The sequence below is a fragment of the Lampris incognitus genome, chromosome 7, assembly GCF_029633865.1.
Source record: "Lampris incognitus isolate fLamInc1 chromosome 7, fLamInc1.hap2, whole genome shotgun sequence".
Lineage (NCBI taxonomy): Eukaryota > Metazoa > Chordata > Actinopteri > Lampriformes > Lampridae > Lampris > Lampris incognitus.
In genome coordinates, this window is record NC_079217.1 from 54,256,316 (window position 1) to 54,275,493 (window position 19,178).

General features: G+C 48.8%; 1 protein-coding gene and 1 pseudogene across 1 annotated transcript in view; one reads left to right on the forward strand and one right to left on the reverse strand.

Moving 5' to 3' along the window:
- Nucleotides 1-461: 461 nt before the first annotated feature.
- LOC130115375 (uncharacterized protein K02A2.6-like) lies at nt 462-2,768 on the forward strand (annotated as a pseudogene).
- A 3,699-nt stretch (nt 2,769-6,467) lies between these two features.
- Nucleotides 6,468-19,178, reverse strand: part of rasa2 (RAS p21 protein activator 2) — an 84,485-nt gene continuing 71,774 nt past the window's right edge. Inside the window, exon 25 of the transcript XR_008810510.1 lies at nt 6,468-7,057. The gene's annotated coding sequence lies outside the window, so the exon portion shown is untranslated. The remainder of the gene's footprint in view (nt 7,058-19,178) is intronic.

Here is a 19,178-nt window from a genome sequence, read left to right on the forward strand (position 1 = left end):
TCAGCAGAAGTTCATCAGACTGCACAAAGTCAAACCGTTTTGAAAGTGAAACAAACAGTAGCAGAAGTATGTCGCTATTGCAAAAAAAGGGGCACATTTCTCGTGTTTGTTTTAAAAAGAGCAGGGATGTCACATCAGCAGATTCTTCTGACACAGTTCCTCAATCCGAACAAACACACACACACACACACACTGTTAGACAACAAGAAGAGGAATATGACATTTACACCATGGGCAGGCAGCTGTATGCTCATGTAAAAAAGCCATATCAAGCCACTGTGATCCTGAATAACAAAACACATGTAATGGAGGTGGACTCTGGAGCCGCATGCTCCTTGATGAGTGAGGGCAGTTACAACACCGTGTGGCCTGACCAGGCGCCTTTACTGCACAAGGACAGTAGTGTGCTTAGACAATGGTCACAAGCAGAACTACAAGTTAATGGGAAGACTTTTGTGGATGTGCAGTATCAAGGCAATCACAAGACCTTACCACTGATTATTGTTCGAGGTCAGGGGGCAAGTCTACTGGGCAGGGACTGGTTTGAGGCACTGGGCATTTCTGTAATGGGGGTGCTCCAAGTATGCTTACAATCCGTGGAATCCATCTTAACGGAATATGCAGAAGTCTTCCAGGACCTCGGGGCTTCACGAACCCCTCCAATTGCTATTGATATTGATACGACAGCATCACCCAAGTTTTTTAAAGCACGTTCGGTGCCCTTTGCCCTTCGACCAAAGCTAGATGAGGAGCTTGACAAGCTAGTAGCTCAGGGTATTTTTGAACCTGTGAGACACTCAAGGTGGGCCACACCCATCATACCAGTAGTTAAAAAGGATGGCAGCTTAAGAATTTGCGGTGACTATTGCTGCACTGTGAATACAGCTGTGAAACCTGATGTATACCCCATTCCTACGGTGGCTGAACTGTTTTCCAGACTGGCAGGTGGGGTGCTTTTCAGTAAATTGGACCTTAAACAAGCTTACCAGCCGCTGGTGCTGGATGACGAGGCTGCAGAGCTTCTCACTATAAACACCAATCGCGGGCTGTTTCGGGCCCGCCGCCTGCAGTTTGGAGTATCGACAGCTGTGTCCATATTTCAGCGTTTCATGGATACACTCCTCGCCGGTATACCAGGCGTGCAACCGTACCTGGATGATGTCTTAATAGCGGGAAAGACTGTTGACCAGCACAATGACCGTCTTTGTGCAGTGCTGGAACGATTCACAGAAGCAGTATTGCGGCTACAGAAGGAGAAGAGTGTGTTTGCTGCTGACCAAGTTGAATTTTTAGGGTTTCGTGTGGACAAGGATGGCGTGCGGCCAACTATGGAGAAAGTTGAGGCTATTCAGAAGGCGCCTTCACCCCGGAACAAAACGGAGCTTCAGTCATTCCTAGGCCTACTCAATTTTTACAGCTGTTTTTTGCCAAACAAGGCTACCATCTTAGAACTGCTGCACCACCAGCTGGATCAGTCTGCACCCTGGCAGTGGACTGACGCACATGAAAAAGCTTACACTGCTGCAAAACAACTGCTTCAGGCTGATGGCGTGCTCACGCACTATGATGAAACAAAACCATTAGCCGTTGTTTGTGACGCTTCGCCTTATGGCCTGGGGGCGCTGCTCTTCCATATGGAGTCTGATGGCCGGGAGGCTCCCATCGTCTTTGCCTCGAGGACACTGTCCTCCACTGAAATAAATTATGCCCAAATAGATAAGGAGGCCTTGGCGGTCATTTTTGCAGTCAAAAAGTTTCACCAGTACCTTGCTGGTCGCCACGTTGTGGTTTTTTACTGACCACAAACCTCTTTTGGGCCTGCTACACCACTCTAAGCCCATGCTACCTGTCCTGTCCCCACGCATGCTACGCTGGAGTGTTCTTCTTGGGGCCTACGGTTACGAATTGTGCTACCGCCCTGGCAAACAGCTAGCAAATGCTGATGCCCTCAGTCGCTTACCACTGCCCGCTGGTATGCGTGATAACCCTCCACCCATGGAGGTGCTCTTACTGGAAATGGCGCCTGAAGCCCCACTGAATGCAAAACACATTGCCGCCCTTACTCGGAAGGATCCAGTTCTGTCCCGGGTGCTGCGCTGGTCCTGCATGGCTGGCCAGTGGATACATCTGACAGCCTTTTCAAGCCGTTTTTCACGCGGCGCCATGAACTGTCCGCACACAAGGACTGCCTATTAAGGGGGAATCGTGTAGTTATTCCCAACCTGGCGAGGGAGTAGGTACTAGCCATGCTGCATGATGCACACCCAGGCATTGTGCATATGAAGGGCCTGGGGAGGAGTTATTCCTGGTGGCCAGGTATGGATTTAGCAATAGAACAGACGGTAAAATCCTGTGAAACCTGCCAGAGAACTCGTCATGCACCACCAACAGCACAGCTGCACCCTTGGGAGTGGACAACTAAGAAATGGTCCTGGCTACACATTGTCTTTGCTGGTCCATTCCAGGGGAAGACATTTCTCATAATTGTGGACTCACACTCTAAGTGGTTAGAGGTTGCCATGGTGAGTTCAATGTCCTCCTCTGCAGTGATCAGTACACCGAGGCTCCTCTTTGCAACTTGCGGGTTGCCAGGGGTCATTGTTTCTGACAACGGTGCGGCCTTCACATCGGAAGAATTCAAAGAGTTTGCCAGACGGAATGGCATCAGAGCAGTGACTACGGCCCCTTACCATCCTCGTTCAAATGGCCAAGCAGAACGTATGGTCCAGACAACCAAGGAGGCCCTGTCTAGGATCACTATCGGTGACTGGCAGACACGCCTGGCTAGGTTTCTGCTGTCACAGCATGTGACTCCCAATTCAGCAACAGGAAAGAGCCCTGCCGAGCTTCTCATGAACCGGAGTGTGCACGGCCTTTGATCGCCTTCATCCTGACTATGAAAATGAGATGCACCTCAAGCAGGAGGTGAGTGCAGAAAAGCTGCAAGACCCAAACAGATGTTTTAGGCCACAGGACACTGTGTACATGAGGAGCTACACTGGGGGACACAAATGGGTCCCTGGCATGATAGCCGATCCTACTGGCCCAGTTTCATATAGAGTGCAGACTCCTGATGGGCAAATGCATCGACGCCACGTGGATCAGCTGCATGGTAGAGCGACTGCACGCACGGATGTGGTTGCTGGAGAATCCATTGTTCCTGGTGAGCAGTCACCTAAAGATGGGCCGCTCGAGTCTACCTCGTCTGAAACGCCACGACCAGAGACCAGCAGGTCTGTTGAAGATCCCTCTGGTCCTGTGTCCATTCCTGTGCCCACTACCCCTCTACAGCGTCCAGCAAGAGACCGGCACCCTCCACGCCACTTGGCAGATTTTGTTGACTGGGGGAAAGGGGTGTAATATATTGGGACTTATGTTAATGCGCATGCTCTCTGATTAGTCTTTGATGGGGGGCTCTCACGAGGCGAGACTAGGAAGTAATGTTAAGTATGAGCCGAACTGGAGGGAACGCAGATGTAGCCTGATGGCTGAGTATCCTAACTTTGCTAAGTTCTAAGTAAAGAGTTCGTTTACAACCAATGTCTCTCTCATCTCTAAGTCGAATCCTACAAATTTATTTTTAAAACTATTTTATAGCAGAAAAGTAGCGAAACTCAAATGATGTACATGACAGTCGGCCAAGTCAATTTTATTTGTATAGCCCGATATCACAAATTACAAAATTTCCTCAGTGCACTTTACAGCAACACAACATCCTGTCCTTAGACCCTCACATCGGATAAGGAACAGCTCCCTAAAAAAAAACAACCTTTAACAGGGAGAAAAATATGAGGAAACATTAGGAAGAGCAACAGAGGAGGGATAAACACAATTTACAGAATACAGCGTTGAAAGAGGATAACAGAATTATAATGGAATTATGAGATAATATGAAGAATATGATGAGGAGGATGCCAAGCAGTGCCCAGATGCCACCGGAACAGCCCAGGACCTGAGCCATGCGACCACCATCACCATGGAGACCTGACAGGAGGACTGACTACACATGCACACAAAGGAGAGTCGGTAACACTTTCTATGAAGCTTGCATCTATAATGCTCTATACGCATCTATAGCGCCCTATAAGTGTAGCTATAAGTCATTGTAAGATTCATTATAACCATGTATACGCCCCCACAACACCTCATAACCACCTTTATGATACACTATATCAATTTAAAATGGATTTATGCACTATAATGAATGAGACTTCAGTGTTATTTCACAGTCGTCAGCCATAGCTGTTAGTCATTGTAATACACATTATAGGAAAGTATGGGCGTTATAGATGCAATAGATGCTTATAGGGCATTATAGATGCTTCTGGACCTTATAGATGCAAGCTTCATAGAAAGTGTTACCAGACGCTCACATCACACCATTCACATAAGGAAAAATATAAAGTAGAAGGCATCATTCAGAGAGAGAGAAAAGATGTGAGAGAAGAGAACAGTTTGCAATTGTCAATAATCTATACTCTATAATCTGGTCGGCAGAGCAGTGCATGGTAAATTCATTGAGACAAACAGATCTGCCATTCAGTACAGGTTGTGGAGATTAATTTAAAAGCAACCAAATGTAGGGTAAGGCAAAAAGGATGAGTTTTAAGTTTGGATTTAAAGGACTCAACAGACTCTGATTGTCTGACGGCAGCAGGCAAGTTATTCCACAAGAACGGGGCCCGGCAGGAAAAGGCCCTGCCACCAGCTGACTTCTTTTTAACTTTGGGTACACACAGGAACCCTGTATTTTGAGAGCGAACAGCTCGAGATGGAATGTATGGTTTAAAGAGATCAGACAGGTAAGATGGGGCAAGCCCATGTCGGATTTTACAAGTCAGCAGAAGCACCTTGTAGTCTGATCTAACATGGATAGGAAGCCAATGAAGGAAGGCAAAAATTGGTGTAATATGGCCAAGTTTTCTAGTTGGGATCTGGTAACAAATTCGTGGAGAGTGTCACGTATCTGGAAAGAACCCAAAAGCAGACGGGACAACCAGGTAAGGGAAGAAATCAAGTCTTTATTGAAGGGGCCGATCCCAGGGGTAGAGCAGGAGTTGGCTCGGTGGCAGGTAGACTGGCAGGCAGAAGTCCATGAATGGCTACGTTCCAGCGAAGACTGGTCCACAGTGGGGGCTTTTTAAGGGTGAGGGCGATTGCTTTGATGGCCAGCTGGTGTGCCAATGATGAAGGGGGGTCAGCAGGTGTCAAGGGCGATTGCTTTGATGGCCAGCTGGTGTGCCGGGGTGAAGGGGGGGTCAGCAGGTGTCAAGGGAGAGGGCGATTGCTTTGATGGCCAGCTGGTGTGCCGGGGTGAAGGGGGGGGGGTCAGAAGGTGTCAAGGGAGAGGGGCTGTGACAGAGAGGGGCTGAACTCTTTACTTTTCCGGAGTTGGCCAAGGTGACAGGCGCCGGGCAGGTATGGGGATACTCACAAGTCCCTAGTTGAGCGCCACCATGTTGGAGTTCTCCCTGGGGAATGAGAGGGTTACCTCTATGCAACTACGAGTTGCTGGGGGAGGAGGTTCTGATTCTTGTAGGGCTGCACGATTATGGCCAAAATGATAATCACGATTATTTTGATCAAAATTGAGATCACGATTATTTATCACGATTATTCACTGATTTTAGGGAAAAATATTTTTATTGCACTTTCCCATATAACAGAGGCTCTTAACAGAGCACAGAATATAAACAGAGCTCTGCCTGCAATTGTACAAATATTTGCATCAAAATAGGACTTTAAAAAAAGCAAAATGAGCAAAATATCAATAAAATTGTGCCCAAAATATAGGCTAACTAAAAATAAATATGCCATTACAGAATATAACCAAATTAAAACAATTCAGGCCTATGCGGAATAGGTTAAATAACAGTATTCATAGGTTTTTAGCAAGGAACACCAGCCTGTCAACATTTTCCGGCTTGAGCGATGAGTGTAGGCAGGTCACCACATTTCTTCCTGTGCTAAATACCCTCTCAGAAGGGGAACCTGTGGCCGGAATGCACAAATATTTTTTTGCCAGTTTTGAGAGTCGTGGGTAGAGTCTCTGGTGTTCCCTCCACCAGTCCAGCGGGTCCTCCTCACCGTCAAGGTGGCCTAATTGTAGGTAAGACTGTAGCTCAGAGGCTATAGCTTGTTGTTCCTGGGGGGAAGAGGGTCTTGGTGTGGTTCCCTCAGTGGTCTTAAAGAAGCTCGCCAAGATCTTCTTTTTCTTTGAAGTTGGAGCATCCTCAGCCGTCTCAACGTGTGGATCAGTCTCCTTGAAAAGAGTATGGTAAATAAAATATGAATACCAAATTCAATCTAATGAAACATATTTAACATCCACATCCAGAAAGTAGATTACAGCACTTGATTTCATAGCCCATTTTAATCCACTTCATTTCATTCATTTATAATAAATTCTGTATCTGTATGTAATCACAATAATTACTTACTACCATGCCTGCAGGCATAGTCCTCACCATCTCAGAAGTAAGTCTGGCTGCAACATTGTCCTCACTGACGTATCTCAGTTTGAACCGTGGATCAAGAACAGAGGCCATGTCAAGCAGTTCTTGTGTCAGAGGGTCCTTGTATTTTTCATCCAGGTAGCTCAGGATTTTGGTCTTAATGGTGCATGTTAGGTTTGGATCATCCTCCTTCACTTTCAGGATAGAGGAGCTGAAAAGGTGGAGGACTGTCTTTACAAAGGAAACACTGACATACTTCTCACTGGAAAGCGCATCAGTAAACTCAGTCAGAGGGCGGAGGGACTTGTTGATGGCCTCCAGGATGTCAGTGTCCTGCCATGTGGGGATGAGGTGTTGGGCCTTTCTGTCAGTGGACAAGACATGAGCAATGGCCCTCTGCTGCTCCAGGACTCTTTCTATCATGGCCTGCCTCGATCCCCACCTTGTGGGGCACTCCGTCTTCAGTGCATGCTCTGGAAGCTTCAGCTCCCTTTGTGCCTCTGTAAGCTCCTTTTTACGCCTCCAGCTGTAGGAGAAACTGCTCACTAGCTTTTTACACAGGCCCACTGCACGGTCAATCCGAGGATCTCTCATTGCATTCTCTAAAAAAGAACACGAGAGAATTCATATGTTAAATTAAAGCACAGAATAAAACCTTATCTGCTTCTATACACATTTGATAAACAATCCCCATCATATTATTGTTATATTACACAGTTAAATTGGTAACATGCTGTATTAGCTAGTAAACTGAGACACCAAAAATGACATCCATACCGGAAACCCTGAGAAAATCTAGCTAGCTAACTACATCTAAACAAAAAGGCCAGCTAATCAGCTGATGTGGCCATCGTAAAACAACCACAGCAATTTCCCTAGTTTGCACTGCAGTTGTTCTAGATGTTATTTGCGATACTAGTATTCTCACATTTGACTGTCTTTACATTAAATCAATTACCTACCAAGCCAACTAGCAAGTCTGCGTTAGTCTAGCGACCTCACAGTAGCTAACTGGTCTAGTTAGCCTTACTTTTAAACCATAGCACTTTTGCTAGCCTGTTTCAAGGATGAAACCGCTAAGCAGCCATCAAAATGCGGTGACCAACTGCGCATTTCGCAAATTCACATGCTGTCAACCAAAGCCACAGACTTTGCTAGAACACTAACCAGAATAGTGCCAGTTTAGCTATCTAATAAACTGCCAACTAACGTTTTACATTTTGTTATTGGTCCACAAGCTGGCTGACGTCCGCAAAGACCGCACCTGTTAAATACCAACGTTGCCCAGCTAGCGCGTGCATCCAAAAGAAACAAAAATAACTGAAAATAGTCGTGTGGTTATCTGCAAATTCATAACATGTTAGCTACTATTGTTACTAACAAAGTATTCACACACATATTAACACAATCAGCGCAGATTACATACAATTAATGATCACAGATTAACGTAACGCACACAAAATATTTCAATTAAACATGTACTTTTTTTTTTCTTAAAAAAAAATCCTGCTACTCACCTATTGCTAGATGGAGCCTGTGGCCAAAGCACTGTAGCCTCGTCCATTTATTCAGAGAAGCAGCCTTCACAACGTTTGATCCGTTGTCTGCTGTAATGCAGACAAGTCTCTCCTCCAGCAAATTCCAAGAGGCCATCGCTTCCCTCAGTCCCTGGGCAATTGACTCTCCTGTGTGGTCTTGTGGGGGGAAATGACGTTTACAAGCGTCGACTCTTCATTGTAAAATCAGAGTTTATGTAATGGATTGTCAGGCTCAAGTACGGCTCCATTGTTCTGCTCGACCATAGGTAGTCGCAAAGTACTCGACAGCTGTGACATCCCTATCTATTTCCCCTCGACGTTTTGCATACAGCGCAGGTATTGCCACTTTGGAGAAATAATTGCGTGATGGGATCACATATCTTTTATCCAGCGTGTTGACCATTTTCCTGAAGCCTTCGTTGCTCACAGTGTTTATTGGACACATGTCTTTAGCCATATGGAATGCGATTGCATTGGTGCTTTCAGTCTGTCTTTGGGAGCTGGATGGATACGGCGACGCGCTGTACAGCGTAGCTGCTATGGATGTTTGGGAAGGACCAGGATTCAGTGAGGTAAAGTTAGCGACACTATTCTTCTTGGCCTTCATGCATTCATCATACTGAGGTTTATGGTGTTTTTTCAGGTGGTTGAACAGGTTAGTTGTGTTGCTTTTCGGCGCAGATTCAAGTCTTGTGCACTCTTTGCATATGATTTGTTCTTGCTTACCATCACTTGCCCTAAATCTGAAATACTTCCAAACAACGGATGATGATCCTTTTTTAGGGACTAGCTCTTCTGCTTCTGACATTTTCGATGTTGGTTTCGTCCGTCTGCTCTCACTTGTATGCTACTCTTGTGGACCATGCTCTGGACTGCAGCCGCTACACCCAGGAAATGTTGCCATTAGGGTCCCCGCACAGCCAGAACATCTCAATCGCCCCCTGATGGCTGGCTGACTGTTAGTTTAGGAAGTGATGGATTTGATATGCAGCGGAGTTTTCTATGAGCGGAGCACGCATTTTAAAGGTCAATATCGCCGTCGATCATGTTCATTTAATCGTGGAAGCCAAAATCGTGGTCGCGATTAATAATCGATTAATTGTGCAGCCCTACGCCAGTAATGAGAGACGACATCAATGAATCACAACGCAGATGGAAACGTGCGGCAGCAGCCATTTAGTTAAACTGGAAGAACAACAGAGACTGCCACGCAGGCAGACCGGAAGGGAGGCTTGGTAACTATAGCAAGCACAACCAATACTGGCGTCACCCCTTTTTTCCCAAAAGAAGGACCCCCCCTACACACAGCACAACACTAACACCACAGAACACCAGGCAACATCACAGCTCAGGCTATATAACTAGAACTGTAAGGTAAGACAAAACATTATCACCAATACACACAAACAACTGGCCTAAAGTTCAAAGTCGTCTAAATGCCGCGGCAAGCGCCGGCGACGCTCCGAGCGTCGAGGTGCAGCATCAGGTGCAAAAGCAGGCACACACTCACCAGGGGAGCTCCCCCCAGGCTCGACCTCGACAGGAGGCAGAGTCTCATCCCCCAGCCTCATATCGTTATCACAAGGCAGGCAAGGTGCAGGTGGGGGCTCGGCAATGGCTGGCGGTATGTCAGGGCAGTGCGGGACAGGGTTGTCCAAGTCCTCATCAGACGCGAAATCGTCCGCGAGGGGTTCAGAGGCTGTAGAGGGATCTTCCACTTTTTAGTAGTCACCCAGCCTGACCCTGTAGGAGGTACGACGGAGTTGAGACCCCGTGAACTTCTGGATATTGCACCATGAACCATCCACGCTCGTGACGAGGTACCTGTCACGGGCCTTTGACTTATTCCGGTCGCCATACAGGTACACCAGTTCACCAGGTCGAATGGCGGAAGGCACGGCCACCCGACCAGAGGGTACCTTTGACTTCATGCTGTACGGATGGTTGGTGACACGCTCCGAGTGTTGTTTCAGGATGAGGTCCTGGTCGACCACAGGCAACTGCCTATGGGAGAACTGGTCACGCTGAAGCATTATTTCACGGGCAGATAATCCACGTGACCTAACACGACTGTTCAGGTTGGCCGTAGCGACAGAGAGTAACAGGGGAGTAACAGCCCTACAGTTAGGCTCGAGACGAAGAATCTCCCCCTGAATCTCTTGAACAGCCTTCTCTGCCACTGGGTTCTTATTGACATTCTTGGCATTGCCCACCTCAACAACTAGTCTGTGCATAGCGAGGGCTCCATCCCCTGCCAATGCAGCAAAACAAGGGGCAGGGTCAGTCCTGATCACAGCAAAGGGGCCGTCAAGAGGGCACAGACCCACACATAAGCGGGTTAAAGCGTCCCTGAGAGTGTCCCTGCACTCGTCGTCGATGAGACGTGACACACTCCCGGACAATCAGAATTAACTGGCGGTCCCGCCTGAACACATCAGCCGCGAAAGAAGACCCGACGACTTCCGGAGGGTCACTCGTAGACTGGTCAGATACGAACGCAGGGGCTTTCGTCAGAGCTGCACACTGATGGCAGCCGCTGGAGACACGTTGCACAGCAGAGTCCATATCCAACGCGTAGAAGTAGCGTTGCACAACTGTCTTCAACTGGGTGCCGGTGGGGTGACCGAGCTTGATATGGAGAGAGGTCAGTAGGCCATCGAGGACAGACCGAGGCACAACAATACAGTCCGTCGAGGCTGCGAGGGGTGTGTGGCGGCGAACAACTAGGAGGCCGTCCTTAGCCACTGTGGTGACGTTCAGGTAACGTTTCACATCACGAATGTTAGTCAGCTTCTTGGATGGACGCGTACCCTGACGGAGGTGAGCGCGGGTCTGTCTGAGGTCAGAGCACTCTGCCTGTATGGCAAGCCAGGCCGATCTGTTGGTGAAGGGCAACTTCTCAGTCCCACGCACAACATCTCCCGCTGTGACTTGGCGCACAACGGAGTCGGCAGTAGAGCAGACAAAGGCACATATCTGGCAGGTGGGGTTGTCACACTCTGGTGTGTTGCGGCTAGCGAAATCAGATGGCAGGATAGCTGCTCCCGCCACATGCCGGATGAGCACTTGGAACCAGCCAGCGGTAGACAGGAAGGAAGTGACACGGGGGCTCGCTGAGAATTCTCCCCTGCACAACTTCTCAAAAGCCTGTACACATGGCGTGCTGTCTGTCAAAACACAAGCTTTCTGGGATAACTGGGTTATGTAGGGGGCAAAGTGTTTCACCGCCGCAGCTATGGACAAGGCCTCAACCTCACAAGGCAGCCAGGAGGTCTGGTTTTTGCGCAACTTCACGCTGAAGTAGCCTGCGACCTTCACAGTGTTGTTGCAGGTGACATACAGCGTAGCTCCTAGGCCCGGCTCTCTGACGGCGCCGTCAGTTACAATCCACAGCTGGTCCGCAGGCCGTGGAAAAGTGATGGCACGTGTAGAGGATAGTGCTTTCTGAGCAGAGGTGAAGGCACACAGCAGCTCGTCTGACCACAGGATCACCTCCTTTGACTCCCGCCCAGCGACTGCATCGTCCAACGGGGCCAGCACGGCAGCGAAGTTCTTCAGTACACGAGCCAGCACCTTGTATGCGCAAATGAATGAACGCAATCCCGTCACAGTCTTTGGAGGGAGGCACGCAGCCAGGGCAGAGACGCGGTGAGGGCTGGCCTGGATTGTACCCTGACGCCACACCAAGCCCAGGATGGAGGTCTGTACAGGAGCTACAGTGGTCTCAGTGGCGGACAGGTTCCGACCACACTTCTGTAGGGCAGAGAGAACCCGCCTCCAGACAGCTAGCAAGGCCTCGAGAGTGTCTGCACCACAATACAGGTCGTCTGCCACCTTGGCCACATGGCCTTGTTCAAGAAGGTCTCCGAAGACTCTGCACGTCAACTCCTCCAGCGCTGTCTCAGACCCCGGCATGCCCATAGCACTCCGCACATACACACGGACACCCTTGAAGGGTGTGATGACCCCACAGTACTTCCACGAGTCCCTGGACAGAGGAATCTGATAAAAGGCTTTGGTAAGGTCTGTGGCAATAATATATTTCCATTGAGCTATAAGACGCAGGGTGGAGTCAACATCAGGCATCAGGGAGGGTTGGGGTTTACTGTACCTGCCAACATCCGCGAATGCAGTGACAAGGCGAAAGCCACCTCCAGGCTTCTTGATAAGGAACAAAGGATTGACATATTCCACTGTGATGTCGACATTCTCGGGCTTTCTGAAGACGCCCATGCTCTCCAACACGTCGAACTGAGCCTGGAGTTCTTGCAGCTGACCCCTGGAGTACTGTGGGACCCTCCCCTTACGTTGTGGAGGTAGGACAGGTCCCATGTTCACCCTGGCCTGGAACGGACCCACAGCGCCGTTATATCCTTCAAAGTGGGGATCAAACACCACATCAAACTCTCTATGCAGGGCGCGGAACTCATCTCTGATGTCAGCAGGCATGATGTTATCTGGATCCAGAGCGACAAGGTCAGAGGACAAGGCTGACATGGTCGTCGGGGCCGGTTTGGGGGGATCAGCTGGCACGGCGGCGTCACTGAGTGACGGGACATATGTGGCGCGGACACGGCATAGGTGGTGGCTTTTCTGGACGAGCCGCGGCTCGCCAGTGAGATTTGGGACACGGATCTTCCCGGACACACCCCGTAGCAAAGTTGGGGCAGGCCACTGCTGTGAGTCAGACGGTCACATGAGACATCGACGTGTGGTTCAACAGCCAGCTCACTGTCCACATTGCGCAGCTCAGGAGGCAGCTCGAGCTCGATGTACTCCCCTGGCCACACAGTAGATTTATCCGGAGCACGGAGCACATGTGCGCACCGCACCGTATGGCATGCCTGTCCATCGGTGTGTGGAGGGTGCCGTAGCGGTATATATCCTCTCCCAAGCAGATTTGGTGTTTGGCTGGTCTGATGGAGACGTCGTTCTTTTCCATAAAGGGAATTCCAGCCAGGATGTCGGAGTCGAGATTCTCAACGATGAGGCCCTCAAAATAGAGGTCATGGCCATCTCTCTGGAAGTGTGTCCGTGTCTCTCCCAATGCTTTCAAAAGGGACGAGCCATCTGCTTGGAATGCGGACTGCGTATTTCCTGTGACGGTGACGCCCAGCCTGGTTGTGTATGAGGCCCTCATCATGTTGCCTGTTGCCCCACTATCAACGGTGAGACGCACAGGGCAGTGTCCATGGAAGGCATCGAGGTACGGGGACTGTTTGATAAGTACACGTTTCACACCACTAGATGGCGCAGGCTCCCCACTAACGCACTCCTCCACCTCATCATCAGTCTCGACCTGCTCTCCCAAAACCTGGCGCGACTTTGCCATGTACTTTTTATCTTGGGGGGGGGGGGGGCAGAAAGGAACATTTGCTGAGGAAGTGATTATCAGGCCTGCCGGCACATTTACAAAGGGGACATGACCTCCTTGTCCGGACAGGGATGGATTGCTTTGACTTGGGGAGTTCAGACACAGCCGCGCGCATAGCCCTAGCATCCTCTGAGGCCTGCAGTTCCTCTAGTAATGAATCACGGGCTTGTGATATTTCTGGTTTAATGGATGTCAATGTGCGAGACCGCAACTCAGTGCCGTACCGTTGTTTGACGAGCTTCGGTAGATCACCATGTATGAGGCGGAGCCATGTGAGCACAACAAAGTTCTCCAGTGAGGGCGTTAACTCCTCGTCCTCGGTCACAGTCTGTCCCATGTGACTGATGCCAGAATCTTTACACAGTAGATTGTCTTCCGTGAAGGCCATCAAGCGTTGATATAAATCCTCTGGTCTCTCATCAGGCTCCCGTTTAATAGCAGCAAAGTCAATGAAATGAGCCCCGGTGCACTGAAAGCCATAATGTAAACAAATAGCTTGCCATATGCTGTCAATAGATGTGGAGTTCCTGACTACGCTGTGATGAGAGATTACAGGACAATAATTGGCTATCTGTCCCAACATTACCTCTAACATGGCTACCTTCTGTTCTTTATTGTGACGTTGGGGCGCGGGAATATCTTCACCGTCATCTGTGAATCCCCAGACAGGGGACGTTTTAGACTTCTTCTCCCACTCCACGCCATCGAGCAGGAAGGGGGCAAACCTGGCATCGAGCGACAGTATATAAAGCAGGTTCTAACGCCAGTTCTCTAAAGAGTTCACCGTCTTGATCTTTGTTAAACACCACTGCTTCGGTGCTCTGTGTGTCGCCATGCTGCCCACTTAGCTAGCACAACTGTGTCTGAGCTAGCCCAGCTGTGTCTGGTGGTAGACGTAACTACACTGTGATTCCCCTGGAAGGGCTACCGTGATTAATTCGGTAAATATCAGTCTTCGGGACGTAAGTCTGGTAAGCGCTGCCACCACGCCAGTAATGAGAGACGACATCAATGAATCACACAACACAGATGGAAATGTGCGGCAGCAGCCATTTAGTTAAACCGGAAGAACAACAGAGACTGCCACGCAGGCAGACCGGAAGGGAGGCTTGGTGACTATAGCAACCACAACCAATACTGGCGCTACCACTTTTTCACGAATGCCCATCATTAGTTCATCATGGCTAAGGAATGCAATATAACCATCAAAGTCTCTCAGCTCCTCATCAGTTAGCTCTGGAGCTGACATACTGTTTTCACCTAGCCATACTCTCCCCGTGGCTGGGTGCATATGTACGTCGGCTGGTATCATGAAGTCAGTCTCCAAAAGGATGGGGCAGGACAGATCAGGGATAACTGCCAGTCGGTGGCTGAACAGCTGTCCCAGATGTCTGATCTTGAGCCAGACCAGGCCAGACAGTGAGGAGCATTTTGCGACAGCTAGCTCTACAGGGTTAAAGTCCCAAGGTCTCACCCTGTCTTCTGATATTCCACACTCCACCAGGGTTGAGGGGTGCACTGCTGAAATATTGGCTCCTGAATCCATTACAGCTACCAGAGGGATGTCTTCAACCAGAACCTGTGTTTTGATAGGCCGACACACACTTGCAGGTTTGTGCTGCACAAGTTTGACTGAGGGGCTAGTGTGAGAATGGTCTTTGCCACTATTAATGTAAGACCCCTTTGTATTGTTGTGATTGTATTTTTGATATCTGCATGGCTGGGCCCTTGGGTCCAACTGGGTTTTCATCCTGTCATCACTCATATCACGAGCAGGAGTCCTCTCAGGCTCACAAACAGTGAGGGCCGTTTGATTTGGCTCTGTCCTTAACCAACCCTTCTCTTGTCTGCAATTCATGCAATTACTAGTCACTCCCGGGGTCGGGCATTTAAAACAGTACAGTCTTTGGTGTGACGAGACTCGGGGGCTGGGTTCGGGCCTTACCAAAGAAATTGGGCCTAAAGCCAAGTGCAATTCATGAGTTTTGAGTAGATGGTCAGAAATTGACACTAGAGTAGACCCATAGAGGGCAGGTCTGTATTGGTCTGACACATGCTGGTGTATAATCTCAGTCTATTCAAACACAGGTGGTGGCTGTTTCAAACGTTTGAACTCCCCCACCCAGGATTAAGACAAACGTTGGAAGGGCCTCTGAAAGTTATCTAGAATACCTCTCCATATCATTTCCTGGTTATCCAATGGAAAGAAGGCCTTGCGGAAAAGGTCAATGAACTGAGTCCAGGACGACAGGCGTGGTTGCATAGCTGTGAACTACTTCTTTGGTTCCTTTGCCAAAAATCTTGGCATCTCCACAAATAGCTGTGAATCATACAGGCCACAAGCTTCCTTATAAAGACTCACCGCTTGAAGCCAATCTTCTGGTTGCATGCCGGCATCGCCATCAAATCTATCTGGGAGCAGCCGAGACTGGTGTACAGATGAGTTCAAGGTTGTCCCATCCGCATCATGTTGGGGGATTGAAAACTGTGGTGCAGGGGTAGAGGTATGAAACATGGGCTGATAGTGCGAAACAGATACTTGGGGGTGGTTAGCCTGTCTTTCTAAGTGTTGAAGTCTCTGTTGTAACTTCTAAGTCCCTGTTGTAACTTAAGTGAGTGGCTTATGGTTGACTGTAAATGAGTTACCTGAAGCTTTAAGTGTCTAACCTGAGCAGCAAGGCGCTGAACATCAGAGGACAAAACATCAGAATGACTATAATTGGTATCATCCCCAAAATCCCCACCAAACAACAACAAGCCCCTATTTGTCATTTTACTGCCTAACCAAGGGGGGGGGATTTTACCCCAATGGATCACTGAGCTTAAAGACTGACATTATGATAAATGCACATTAAAGCACTAAGTAGTCAATCAGGAATGTATACATTTATATTAAACATTTGAATGGAGGAATGAGAACGTTCACAGACACGAATGGAGGAATTAAACAACATTCAACACACTAAAAGCTTCCCGTTCTCAGACGCTTCAAATGTAGTCCGGAGACACTACAGCTCTATGTACCTCCTCTCAGCACTTGTTTTTTTCTGGGCACCGGCAATGACTGGAAAAACATGGTTTGCGTCCAATTAAATAAGCTTGTGGATGGTTTCCGTCCAATAGGCTTCCGCGCCGCGCGCCGCTATAGGAAAACGTGACGGACGAAGACCGCACGCGTACCGGTGATTAAACCAGCACGAGAACCGCACGTATACGCAGTCACCGTTCCTCTTCGCAAAAGCACAACGCTGAAAACACGTGGTCCGGGGTCTTCGCGCCCATCCGATCGAAAACGGGCCAGAGACTCTCGGAAAACAACCAGCTAGCGGACGTGATTGAAGCCCCTAGCGTTAGCTGCTGAAGAGGTAGCGCAGCTCAGTATATAGCCACTTGGTCACCGTCGTAGCACAGACATAACAGTCGCTGGTAAACGCGCGGAATCCGCCTGAACTTAAAACACCAGTCCGGTCTTACTCTGAGAACTAATAGCTTATATCCGAGGTGATCGCGACACAGTTCGGGCGCCAGCTCGGGGTGGTCTCTGCGGAGCGGAATGGAAGAACACCACACAAAACTCTTCATAGCGCCGCTGTAGTTTTACTGAGGACACGTTGTTGTGATACAGGTTATCATGGTTCCTACACAGCAAAGCGGATTATCACAAAAATAGGTGACGATGGTTCACACGGGCGTCTACCCAATACCACAATAAAAGCGGAACTCGCCCCTCAACGGAAGTGATGTCACAAAATGGACGCCTAGGCAGCGATCATTACAAGTGTAACAACTGTGAGCAGTGGCGGATCTAGAGATTTTTTTCCTGGGGTGGCAGGAGGTTCAAGGAGGGGGGCAATAGACATTATTCTAAACGTATTGTTATTCAAAACTCGGATTTCATCGAATGTATTTTGTTCTCTGCTGTTTGAGATGAGTTTGGTGCGGGTCTCATTGACCTTCACCATGCATGTACATAAAATATACTTTAAAAACATATTATCTGATTTATAAATGGGGTGGCAACAGGGGTGGCAAGACTGTGTCCCAGAGGTGGCAGCTGCCACCCCGTAGATCCGCGCCTGACTGTGAGGCGTTACGTTTTAATCAAATTCTCCGTGATGATCTCCGAAATGAACGTAGTAATGTTTGCAAACACAAGACTCATGGCCCCTTTTTGCCTCACGTTCTGCACACGCACATTTGGCGCATGTAAATAAGGGAACACGCCTGTGGTCTGTGGCTGCACTAGTATAATCACAATCAGGGTTTACCAAACGTGCTCCTGCAGCGACTCACCAGTGGAGATGCTTTTTGCCACAGCAAAATACGCAACAGAATCTCATCATCACCTGTGAAAAAGCAAGGTAATTAACAATCCTCTCTTTAATGTTCATTTATGCAGTCTGCCTTCAGTCACGGCCTGCTAAACAAATGATACAGACTAGTCATATGTCCCATTATCTCAACTGCTTATCCTGCTCTCAGGGTCACGGGATGCATTGGAACACAGCTCACCGCCATCGGACCACCCTAGGTGTGTGTGTGTGTGGGGGGGGGGGCCCTGTGATGGCCTGTCCAGGGTGTCTCCCCGCCTGCCGCCCAGTGACTACTGGGATAGGCTCCAGCATCCCCGCGACCCTGAGAGCAGGGTAAGCGGTTCGGATAATGGATGGATGAATAGTCACATGTCAACATTAAACACTGACAGTACAGGCTGTTAAGTGGCAGGAGGATTGTCGTGACTTGTACATCGGGGAAACCAAACACAGTGGCCAAGAGGATGGCACAACACAGGAGAGCTAACGCATCAGGCCAGGACTCTGCAGTCTACACCCACCTACAAGCCAGTGGCCACTCTTTCAAGGATGAGGATGTGCACATCCTTGATAGAGAGGGACGCCAGTTTTAACGCAGAGTCAGAGACCATCTATGTGAAGAGGGAACGACCATCCCTGAACTAGGGGGGGGGGTACATCTATCGCCATCTTATAATGCAGTGATTACAACTATTCCCCAATCCTCTGTGAATAGTACATATGGCCATCGTAACTCTAGTTATTGCTCACGACAATTTGCATATGAAACCAATTGATGGTTTCGGTTGTTATGCCACTGTATTGTTTATAAGGGTGGGCAGTAAACTGAGACTGACGCTGTCACTTAGATGAGTGATGAAATGTTTCTCTCAATAAACGCTGTGTCCAGATGAACTGATTCAACTTTCTGTGATTAAACAGTTTATCGTGAACATTCCTGTGATGGAGAAGGTGGACTGGTCCCTTATTAATGGCAGTGGACTGTGGGTGGCAAGTTGGAACCGTGTGTCCAGTATGAAGAACCAAATGGATGCCTACGTACTCTGTCTACATGAGCGGTGAGTGTAAAATAGGGGCAGACTTGACCCCCCCCCCCCAGTGCTATTCCTTTAATGCAGTGCCACTTCTTCGACATGTAGTGTTCAAAGACAGAACAAAGCGAGACGTGGTTTTACAGGTAAATATTGAAACTTAGGAAAATCACAGTCAAACTATCAACGTGTGATTGCACGTGTTCAGATGAAGAAGGGGGTTTTAGAGACCTGTTTTTCTTTGGCTTTTTTTTATAGATATATCCTTTATCATATTTATCATAACCCCCCCCCCCCACACACACACTTTTCTCCCCAATTGTATCCAACCAATTACCCCACTCTTCCGAGCCTTCCGGTCGCTGATCCACCCCCTCTGCCAATCCGGGAGGGCTGCAGACTACCACATTCCTCCTCCCGATACATGTGGAGTCGCCAGCTACTTCTTTTCACCTGACAGTGAGGAG